This window comes from Choristoneura fumiferana, chromosome 11, assembly GCF_025370935.1.
Source record: "Choristoneura fumiferana chromosome 11, NRCan_CFum_1, whole genome shotgun sequence".
Taxonomy (NCBI): Eukaryota; Metazoa; Arthropoda; class Insecta; order Lepidoptera; family Tortricidae; genus Choristoneura; species Choristoneura fumiferana.
Window position 1 is genome coordinate 11131392 of NC_133482.1, and position 11060 is coordinate 11142451.

At 40.2% G+C, this 11060-nt stretch overlaps 1 pseudogene; it reads left to right on the forward strand.

The window, feature by feature from the left end:
• Positions 1-8910: 8910 nt before the first annotated feature.
• LOC141432366 (uncharacterized) lies at positions 8911-10227 on the forward strand (annotated as a pseudogene).
• The last annotated feature ends 833 nt before the right edge of the window (positions 10228-11060 follow it).

Sequence of the window (11060 nt, forward strand, 5' to 3'; positions counted from 1 at the left end):
CAGTTGCTTCGGAAGGCTTTATATTTGAATAGAAATAGACAGACACTTGTGTACAACTATTATATTATTATGTATGGCCGTTGTAACAACAAAATGTAATAATCCTACTAACTTAGACAATTTGAAAAATTCCCGACATTATCATAAGTTGGAAGTTGGAATACCACCCCACCATACCTATTATGCCTATTCATTCCTCAAATGGCCGGGGCAACGCATCCGTAACTCAGCTTATCTTATGGATGTCCATGGGCGGCGGTGATTGGTTTCCATCAGGTGACCCGCCTGCTCGTTTTTCCCCCCTATCACATAAAAAAGTGCCTGAACCGATTCCAATGGCACATAGCTAAGAACCACTGCAAGGAAACTCGCTTTCACGTAAAAAAACGCATCCAAATCGATCCATCCGTTTGAGAGCTACGATACCACAGACAGACAGAACAGACCGATAGACGAACAGACATTGGCGTCAAACTTATAACACCCCTCTTTTTAAGTCGGGAGTTAAAACAAAATAAAGTTTTAAATATTTATAGGTCATACAATAAACATGCATTTTTTTTACATTTGTGTTTGATCTTAATATTGAGCTAAATATTGCTTAGTTGATTGTTGAGTCGATATATTATAATCAATTTGTAAATACCATACAATTAAAGAGATCGAGATTAACACTTTGCCAGCAACCAATATTGACTTTTAGTATAATAATTCACATTACTATGACCATAATAACATACCCTACCACTGAATACACATGAACTATTATTAAATATTATTATCAACATACTGTGTGGTCTGTTTCCAAACAAAACATTTTAAGACGTGTTTCAAGACTTGAACCTTATCCTCAGCATCATCGCCTGTCAATTTAATTAAAAAAGAATTCATTTCACCGGTTAAATCTGATGAAAGGGCTTGTTAACCCGTCGTTTCGAACTCATTATCACGATATTTCATCGTAACGAGCGAGTATAAAAGACCGACTAAGTATACAGGGGATTATTCGTAACTGGTCGCGCCTTGTATGGGATGGTGGCAGGTGCTTTATAGTGTCGAATAGCAAAACACAAAAAGGGGTAAGTAGAATAATTACATAACTTTGAAATGAAATTAAATTAAATTTTATTTGCTGTAATTGTAGTACATTATAGGTAGTTATATGAGGTTTTTTGTTTCATACATTTAGACTGTATTAGTCATGCAAATATTATTTTTGATAAATGCATCACATGCTAACAATAATGACTCCCTAGTTGGTGTCAAACGATTCTAGTTGACATCATTCATACATCTTTTAAACTTGGTCTCGTCGTGACAGATTCATCAATGAAATCTCGGTATTATTCCGAAAGCGATTGAAACTGATCGACGCTCTTAACTTTGATATTGACTAGATAAATTAAATGACAATATAACTATTTAATATTATTATTATTTATTTATTTTGTGTCAATGCATTCGGGTTGCCTAATTTTTTTACGTGACGTCCGTGGTGACGTCAGTGATGAGATGACTAGCAGTGGCGAAGCGTCCATAGAACCCCATTCCCACCGGCTTACCCAATATTTACAAAATACGACAACAGGACGCAAATTATTTATGTATGAAGGATGTGGGTGCTCTTTATTTCGGCTTTACCATGGAAATATCTGACGCGCGAGTATGGCAGGATTACCAGCCATGGCTACAGCCAGCCATCATTTAGCTCCACCCAAGGGTCACGTCGTAGAGTCTCGAGGGTAAAACCTACGGTAGCGGTACGTACTATAATTAAATTTCATTTGATTTTGATAAGTCTCTGTACGAGTATCAGCATTATCATGTTAGGATATTCGAAGTAACGCGGTACATTTACAAGATGTTAAATGAATGTTTTCTTGTATTTCTATTATGAAATGGTTTATAAGGGTCACGAAACGACATACTGGACCAAGATTACAATAATTTGATAAATTACCGAGAGATATCTTCAATTGTTGGTAGATGGGATCATAAAACACGCTGTCTCACAATCGCAATATGCAACAGAAGTTCGATTTTATTCACTCACTCTTTTGTTGAGCCATGACAAGATTTCCCACAGAGTCTGGGCTTGTTGAAATGTCTTGAAAACGGAGAAATGCCATTCATCCAAGTTTTGGCAAACACAATTGGAAAACAACGTCGCGTTGCATAGTAGGAGTTGAATCTGGTTGAAATACCTACATACCTAAATAAATGAAGATACATACGAGTACGAGATGGGTTGCGTTATAGGTACGTTAATACTGCGCTTAGTATGCTATTTTGAAGCTTGGTTGCTGTAGGTAGTATTTACAACTTTTTATTTAACTTAATTTAACACAAACTTTTAACAGAAATATATTTTTTTTACCAGAACCTTAGTGAAATTTTTAAAAGAAAATCAAATAATGGGCCGAAAGTAAAATAATTTGCCGAAGTTGCCTTCAGCCACTAGTTTCACCTGTTGGGACCATACTTCTGTGGCGTTGCTAGCTTTACTCTACTGATCCTCTCGCTCTCCTGTGACAAAAATGTAGAAGAATTATTTGTAGCGTAGTTCCCGTAACCGGTTTCATGTGGAATGGTCACTTTCACACAATTCATTCTTTTCAATTCCAGATAATTTGTTCAGCTATCCATATAAAAGGACTTTGGGGGTCTCAATACGGGGTAACTGATAATTATACACTACATACATATTAAAAAAGTTGATGCATAAACCTTTGCGAAAATCGTAACGCAACAGCACAAATTCTTTTTTTTTACTCTTCACAACAAACGCGCGCCTGCATTGTTTTGATCAAACTGTCATGGCATCGCCGACCGCATGCCAAATCATGGCGGCGAGTGTCAAAGCGCCATCTATTAGCGATATCTAGAAAAATTGATTATTCTTCTTACCCGCATTATGCGTTTTTTGATTACCACTCATTTAGATACCTATATTAATATTCAAAAAACGATTGAGTTCTACCAGTAAATATATATAAAATACGAGGGTGCGTGGTCTAACCTGATACTTAAGTCGAAATAATAAAATTTACTGTTGAAAAAAAATCGCTATGTAAAACATCTACATTTAAAATTGCTACTAATTAGATCGACTTGGATATCGGGTTTCACCACACACCCCTATGATATCTGCTTGTGGCATTTAGACAACTCAAAAACATTATATGTTATGGGAACAACCCTATTATAGGATATAATAAACGTCTTTGACCATCCTGGAGGGCTACCACGAAATTCGAAAACCGTAGTTCGTATCGTACCGTCCCTCTCACTCTCGTATTAAATAATATCAACGTCGGCGGGAAGGCAAGCCACAAAGTTCGAATTTTGCACTTCGTAGTTGGTACAGTCACCAGCATTGATATCTGCCACAGCGGAGCGTGCAAAAATATCTGACACGTCCTTCCGGCCCTAGAAAGAGAGTCGTATCAGATATTTATGCACGCTTGTTGTGTCACATTGGTGCTGGTGACTGTATCTATAGAGCTTGATCCGAACCACTAATCCATTTTAACGAATGCGAGTTGAAATATTTCTGGAGTTGGAAAGGAATAGCCGTATTTAGCATAAAAGGTGCTTATTTCAAGCTTCGTTCTGCCTTGGAAGAAGGCTAGCAAAATTAAGTGTAAATTACGTCGGTTTAAATAGGCTTTAAAAAAGACAATCTTACTTACCTAATTAATGAACAGGACAGGTTTGAATTGCCCAAGTATTTTTATGCAGATTACCCAACAGCACAGGAATACTGACAGTATAATGTATTTTAAGCGACAGTAAGTACTTACATTTATTTTAGATTATTACCAGCTCTACATACAAATACATAGTGTGCGGTCTAGTGTGTGATTATTTAAACCAGTACCCCCTTAGTGTAAGTTTTCGGTTACAAAATACGTCTCGATCGCGTTCGCGTTAAAATCACAATTTATATGGAAACACGAATAGCGCCTTAGCGGAACGTTTGCGATGTTCGTGTTTCCATACAAATTGAGATTTTAACGCGAGCGATCGAACGTATGTTTTTAACCGAAAACAACTAAGGGTCAGCTATACTTACTAAAAAGTAGACTGAAGTGTAGCGGCGTCAAGTCGCCTAGCAGCGCGAAGTCCTTTGTAACTACTGGCACTCGTATCACGAACTACCCGCAATTTGGTCATCCCACTATAGTTCTATTAAAGAACTCTATTCTAGTACTGTCAATGGAGCTAGTGCGGGTAGTTCGAAGGACTCGCGCTCCTAGGCAGACTTGACACCCTACACTTCAGTCTACTTGTGACCACGGCCACTGTAATGTGGTTGAAACGTCGAGGTAAATATTACTCGTGTGTTTTAGCATGATAAGTCCCGTTTGTGTTATTTTGACTATAACTGTCAGCTAGTATACATGGGGACCTTTGGCATATTCCTCATTAAGTACTTATGGCACATAACAATTACCTATCTAGTACTATAACAAAAGTAACAGGCTAACCCAGTGGAAATCGACTTTGTTATGGCACCACACCACTGCTAGACAGTTAGTTAAAGGTAGTTCCGCTAGAAGTAAGTACCCATATTTTTTACCAGCACCAAACCAAAGACTCATCATCATCCCAGTCAATATACGTCCCACTGCTGGGTACAGGCTTCCTTTCAGAATGAGATGTATTGGGCCGCAGTTGCCACGCGGGCCTTGTCGATTGAGAACACACGCGTCATAGAATTCCTTCGCAGGTTTCCTCACGATGTTTTCCTTCACGCAGGGTGTGGTAAATTTCAACCGTAATTTTGCACATGCATTCCGAAAACTCAGAGATCCGAGCTCGGGTTTGAACCCACGATCATCTGCTTGAGAGACCATAGCTTAAACGACGATTTTTTAACCCAAAGATTACATCATTATTCAAAAGTTCAGATAAATCGGTGTAAAACTTTATCGCACGATCAGTTCCAGATAACTGCGGGCATTAAAATTCCATGGGGTCCCATTAATTTCCCGATGACGGGGCTCCTGCCCCTTTAAGATTGGGAGATAGTCGAGCGGAACGGAAAGAAAGGATTGTCGGGGAAAAGTCAAACAGGCGTGCGGTCAGGACGATCTGCGACGTATTCTATACTGTGTTATTTTTGATATCCGTTAACTTTAAGCGGACAAGCGGAAAATAAATGCAATCATTTAACTTGAAATGAAAAAAAGATTTTTGGGTGTCTGAGTGTTTCAGTTATTTAATTAACACCTTGTATATGATTAAAGATGCCTCTACTAGGTAGGTAGTGCAGCAGCTCTTTTACCTATATAATTACCTATACACTAGCCTAGCCTATATACTACTGCCACGACTAACCTAGAACTAACTACTGGTGATGCTACCTTAACTACTGTAGTTTGCTTTCATCAAATAAACTATGTATTTATAAGTAACCGGATTGTTTCTGCTATAGTATCAAGCCATTTCAAGAATTCGTAAGTTAGAATGCTGTCGAGCCGACGTCGGTTAAATTATCATATTATCGCCATTTACTTAGGTTTGCTAAATTTGTAGAAAGCTTTTGCTTTTTTAAGATGTATTTATGTTCATGATTAACATTTAAATGTTCTAGTACTTCCTATTAAGTAAGTTGATTTTTAGTCATCATCTGCATTTTGATGTATGATTTGATATTGATAAAAGAACAGGTTTAGGCATTCTTCATTGAATTATTAAATACATATTTAAAATATTACCTTTAGTTGTTCTTTTAGTAGGTAATTCGTAGACTTCGATGAAATTTATAGAATAACTAACAAAAAAAAGAAATGAAAAATCACGATTGTGTGTGAATATAACGACTGAAAACGATGACAAAATAAAGAATGTGATTAAGTGCTGTTGTGTTGTGTGGAATTCAGATTGTGCAGAATTGCGAACAGGATGAATCGCTACTGTACACAAATAATGACTGTGCACAATGGCGAATGTGGTGAAATACTGTGTGGAATTCAGATTGTGCAGAATTGCGAACAGGAAGAATCGCTACTGTACACAAATAACGACTGTGCACAATGGCGAATGTGGTGAAATACTATTGTGTGGAATTCAGATTGTGCAGAATTGCGAACAGGAAGAATCGCTACTGTACACAAATAACGACTGTGCACAATGGCGAATGCGGTGAAATACTATTGTGTGGAATTCAGATTGTGCAGAATTGCGAACAGGAAGAATCGATATTGTGACTGTACAGTCTAACTTTTTATTTATAAACTACAGTTTCACTTTTTACGTATTATTTAATTTGTGCTGCACTCTCCTAGATACACACCAAAGCCATGTATCATGGATTCATCGTTATTTCAGATAATCTAATTATGTACCAGATTGATCTATCAACTTTATGGAATAGGAGATAAAAGTCGTTCTTTCTCACGATAGACATTAATGACCATTCATCAAAACTCGTCTCAGGCGCATACCACCATATGGCTAGGTAGCCATAAAGCGCATCTGTTTTATAATCAATATTGCACCCAACAACCAAATTCTTTAACACTTTATGTAATTTAGAAAGAAAAGTAGTTTTCCTGCATTGTACCAACTGTCAATTGGGTTTTTTCCTGGGTAAAAAAAAATATTATTCCATTAAGTCCGCCAGTTAGATTATCAAAAAATTTGGAACACGTATTTTTATCTTTTGTTCAAAACAAAAATGAAACACAAAATGACAAATATGAAGCGCGTCATAGTTTAGGAGGGGGCCCATGAAATGACGGGCGACATTTTTTAGCATGGCGTGACGTAACGCTGAAATCTTCATTACTTGATTGACAAAAGCTGACAAAAGAAAAAAATTCGTGTCGAATTATTTGGGACTGACCTATTAAGTAGATCTCATTTAATATAGCAATGATTGGTAGTCCGATATACTTGTGTTTCTACCGCCATAAGTATCCTTTCGTGTATTTGAAAAAGCACACCGACCGCGCAAGGATTTTAGACAATAACCTTTATGAAAAACCGTGTAAGAATAAAAAAAACGGTTTTACAATCTTCAAGGAATATGTAGCCAAGCTTCAGGTTTCTAGCTTCAGGGGTTTAGGCTGTCCGTTGTTTATTAGTCATTCGGGGAACCAGGAAGGAGACTCGCCCCGATTTATTTAGAAATATAGCGCGTGCAAAAAATTATCCCCGTCTCCCATTGTAAAGCAGCGTTGCGGCGTGGTTGCGGCTTGCCACACCATTACGTTTAGTGGGGCCAATTTATATTATTCGATATTTATTATCGATTCTTTTTTCCAATATTTTTTTCTGTGCATCGAATTTGTGTAAAAAATGTTTCTAGAGAGAGCTCTATTCATCATACTAATATTATAAATGCGAAAGTGTGTATGTTTGTGTGTTTGTATGTCTGTCCGTCTTTCATGTCGAAACGGAGCAATGGATCGACGTGATTTTAGGCATAGACGTAGTTTATGGGCCCGAGAGTGACATAAGCTACTTTTTTCCCGGAAAAATGCACAGTTCCCGAGGACACAACGCGCGATAACCGAATTCCACGCAGGTGAAACCGCGGGCAAAAGCTAGTATGTAATAATTTCCATGATGATGATGATGAATCGTGTGATTGAACAAGCCATTAACTCCTTACTTAACATTCCTTAACTCCATGTTTACCATCAACCTGTGTTCACCACCTTTCGACGCTGCACCGGAAACAATAAACTGTGATATACATCAGAAAGTTAAGTCCAACAAGTAATTAGGGCTATTTATGTTGCAGGATAAATAAATCATTGATTAAATACGGTAATAAGACAGTTTAAAAATAAATTAAGGTAATTGAGCTTATTTTCTGTGAGGTAATTTTTTTAGGACGTAATCCAATGTAACAATGGTATGACGTGGCATTTTTTTCGTATGCTGCACATGTGCGTTCGGAAGACCTAAGTTAAGATAGCGGCGCAGGATGAAATTCACAAAAACGCATATATGCGTTAGCGTCAGTAAATGCGTTAATTTTGTTTTCATACCCAACATGCAACTGACGAAATGGAAAAGAGAAGTCTGGATGTTTCTGTCCAAATTGTCCACATTTATAAAAAAATATTCCAGCAATCTGCCCAAAAAATACATCCCAGCCTATACACGTCCCACTGATGGGCATAGGCCTCCTCTCAGAACAAGAGGGCTTGGGCCATAGTTCCCACGCGGGCCCAGTGCGGATTGGGAACTTCGCACGCACCATTGAATCGCTTCGCAGGTTTGTGCAGGTTTCCTCATGATGTTTTCCTTCACCGCAAAGCTCGTGGTATTTACCAAATTTTCAAATGTAATTCCGCACATGAATTTCGAAAAAAAAATAGCCCAAAAAATATGTAACAATAAATAAAGATTTTCGTAGAATGACTACCATAAAAATTACTCTTTCACGTTAAAATGGTTAGATGGATTTGGATAACATTTGGTATGCAGATAACTGGATCTTGAAAATAAAACATAAGCTATTATTTCTTCCGATATTCCCTTGCGATTCATATAAAACACTTTAAGCATCAACAAATGTATGGAAACATTTGTCACTCACAATCAACAAATCCTGAAATAAATTCAAACTAAGTGCTCAAATATTCTGAATTCATTTTAAGACAATGTATAATCTCAACGTTAATATCGAGTGCTGTCCTTTAAACTTCCAAAGTGAGCAAGGTCGCACCATTAATTATAATTGATCGCTCTACATCGAGTTCTGAATGAGAATTAATTTCGAAGAACAGATTTTCAGAACAATTATAAAAGCAATGTTAAGAAGTCTTTAATTACTGAAAAAAGAAATTTTCCATATTGATTTCTTAGAAGTTTTTACTGGGAAATATTAAAAAGTATTTACGATTAGAAAGCCCAATTACCCTCGAAACGTTACGAGAAGTACGCGCCTAAATATTTTTTGTCATAATAAAAATAAAACAAAAGTGTTTTCGTCTCTGTTCCTTTAAGTGATTCACAATAACTTTCTAATTAACAACATTCATTGTGCGCGAAGTTTTTAGTGCAGTGTTGTAAAAGAAAAACCACTGTTAATTTTTATTGACCTAGTTACACACTTTAAACTACCCACAACAAAAAAAATAAAAATAAATAAATAAACTCAGCTATGTCCACCAAGTGCGCGGCTTGTGCTAAGTTTACCGGGCGTAGTGGAACCGTCGTGTGCCCAAAATGCAGCGGCCACTACCACTGCACTTGCGTGGGGGTTCCTGCCGGCGCGGTGGTCCCCCGGGAGTGGAGCTGCCCGACGTGCAAGCGGGCCCGGCCGCGCGACAGCCACGCCGACACACGCCGAGACGCCGCTGCGCGTTCCGCCAGCGCTTCGCCCGCTGAATCGGTGCCTCCCGCCGCTGCTAAGGTCTCGTCGGATGCTGGGACGGTGGACTCGCCGGTGTCACTTGGTGATGAGATTCATCTGTTTCGACGGGAGCTCCAGGCCCTGAGACACGAGCTTAGGGAGTTCCGCCAGGAGTTCCAGGATGTCAGGGCCTGCATGGCAGACATCAATGCGAAGGTGGATGCTCTGGAGGGTCGCGTCGATGCTGTGGAAAAAGCGGTCGTCGACAGCGCAGCGTCAGTAGCCACCAAGGCGATGGAGGAGGCCATCGCGACCCTCCAAACGGAGCTGAACGAGCGGGACCAGGAGCTGCTGGTGAACGACGTGCAGCTATCCGGCGTGCCGGAGGAGTCAGGCGAGAGCGCGGTCGGGCTGGTCGTGCGGGTTGCTGCCAAGCTGGGCGTGGAGCTGGACGCGCGGGACGTGGTGTTCGCGCACCGCACGGGCCGCGGCGCGCGGCGGGCCGGCCGCGCCCGCTGGTGGTGCGCCTGGCGCGGCGCGCCGTCCGCGACGAGCTGCTGCGGCAGGCGCGCGTGCGCCGCGGCGCCACCACGGAGGGCCTGGGCCTGGACGCGGCGCCGCAGCGGTTCTACGCCAACGAGCGGCTGACGCCCGCCAACCGCCAGCTGTTCCAGCGCGCTCGAGACGCGGCGCGCACCGCCACCTGGCGCTATGTATGGACCCGCGATGGCAAGATTTTTGCTCGCCAGAGGGATGGACAGCCGTGTCACCGCGTGCGTCGCCCATTCGACCTGGATATTTTTAGGTCCGAGAGTGGCAATCGCAGCGACGCTTAGTTGTTTTTATTATATTTTCTGTATTTGTGCTCGGAAACACTGTAATAGTGAAGTCACTGTAGTAGTATTTCTGTTTTATTCATTTTCTTTTCTATTTGTATTTTAAATAAGTTTTGCTTTCGTGTCATGGCTTTTCTACGTGAAAGTTTTTGTTTCTTTGGTGGCATTGCGGATGTGAATTTTGCACTCATCCACGCACTGTTAGGTAGTTCACTCTGGAACGATATAATTAATATTCTATTTACTTGTATTCACATTACACATACACTTCTCACTCAAGCAACCAATTGTGCTTACGTTACATTTTTTATATTTATCTCAAGTTTCACTTTACTTACATGTATACAGCTGCCCGCTTGTTGTTTTTGTTCCGTAGTTTATTATTATTGTCATGTTCCATTTTAAAAACTTTAAAGTTGGGTTGTATAATGCTGGATCCCTCAGTACGGGGCACGACGAGTTGACTGAAACTATAACTGACACTGACGCAGACGTGGTCTGTATCAATGAGACTTGGCTTCGCTCCGGGCAGGAGGGTCGTGCACCCACCGTGCGCGGTTATCGTTTGCGACACGTGCCGCGGCCACCTGACGTCCGCGCTAGAGGAGGCGGGGTGGGGTTTTATTTACGTCGAGGCATGAACGCGCGTACACTGCCGCATCCTCCGGCCGCGATGGTCGAGCAAATGTGGCTTAAGCTTACAATTAATAGTAAGCAATTAATAGTAGGCACCGCGTATAGACCTCCGTGGCTCAGTGTTGACACTTTTTTTGACGCCATTACTGACTCAGTTACATCGTTTACCAACTATGACCGCTTGATTTTACTTGGGGACTTTAACATAAATTATTCCGATCAAAATGACAGTAAATGTTAACAGTTGATGCAGTTTCTGACTACACTTA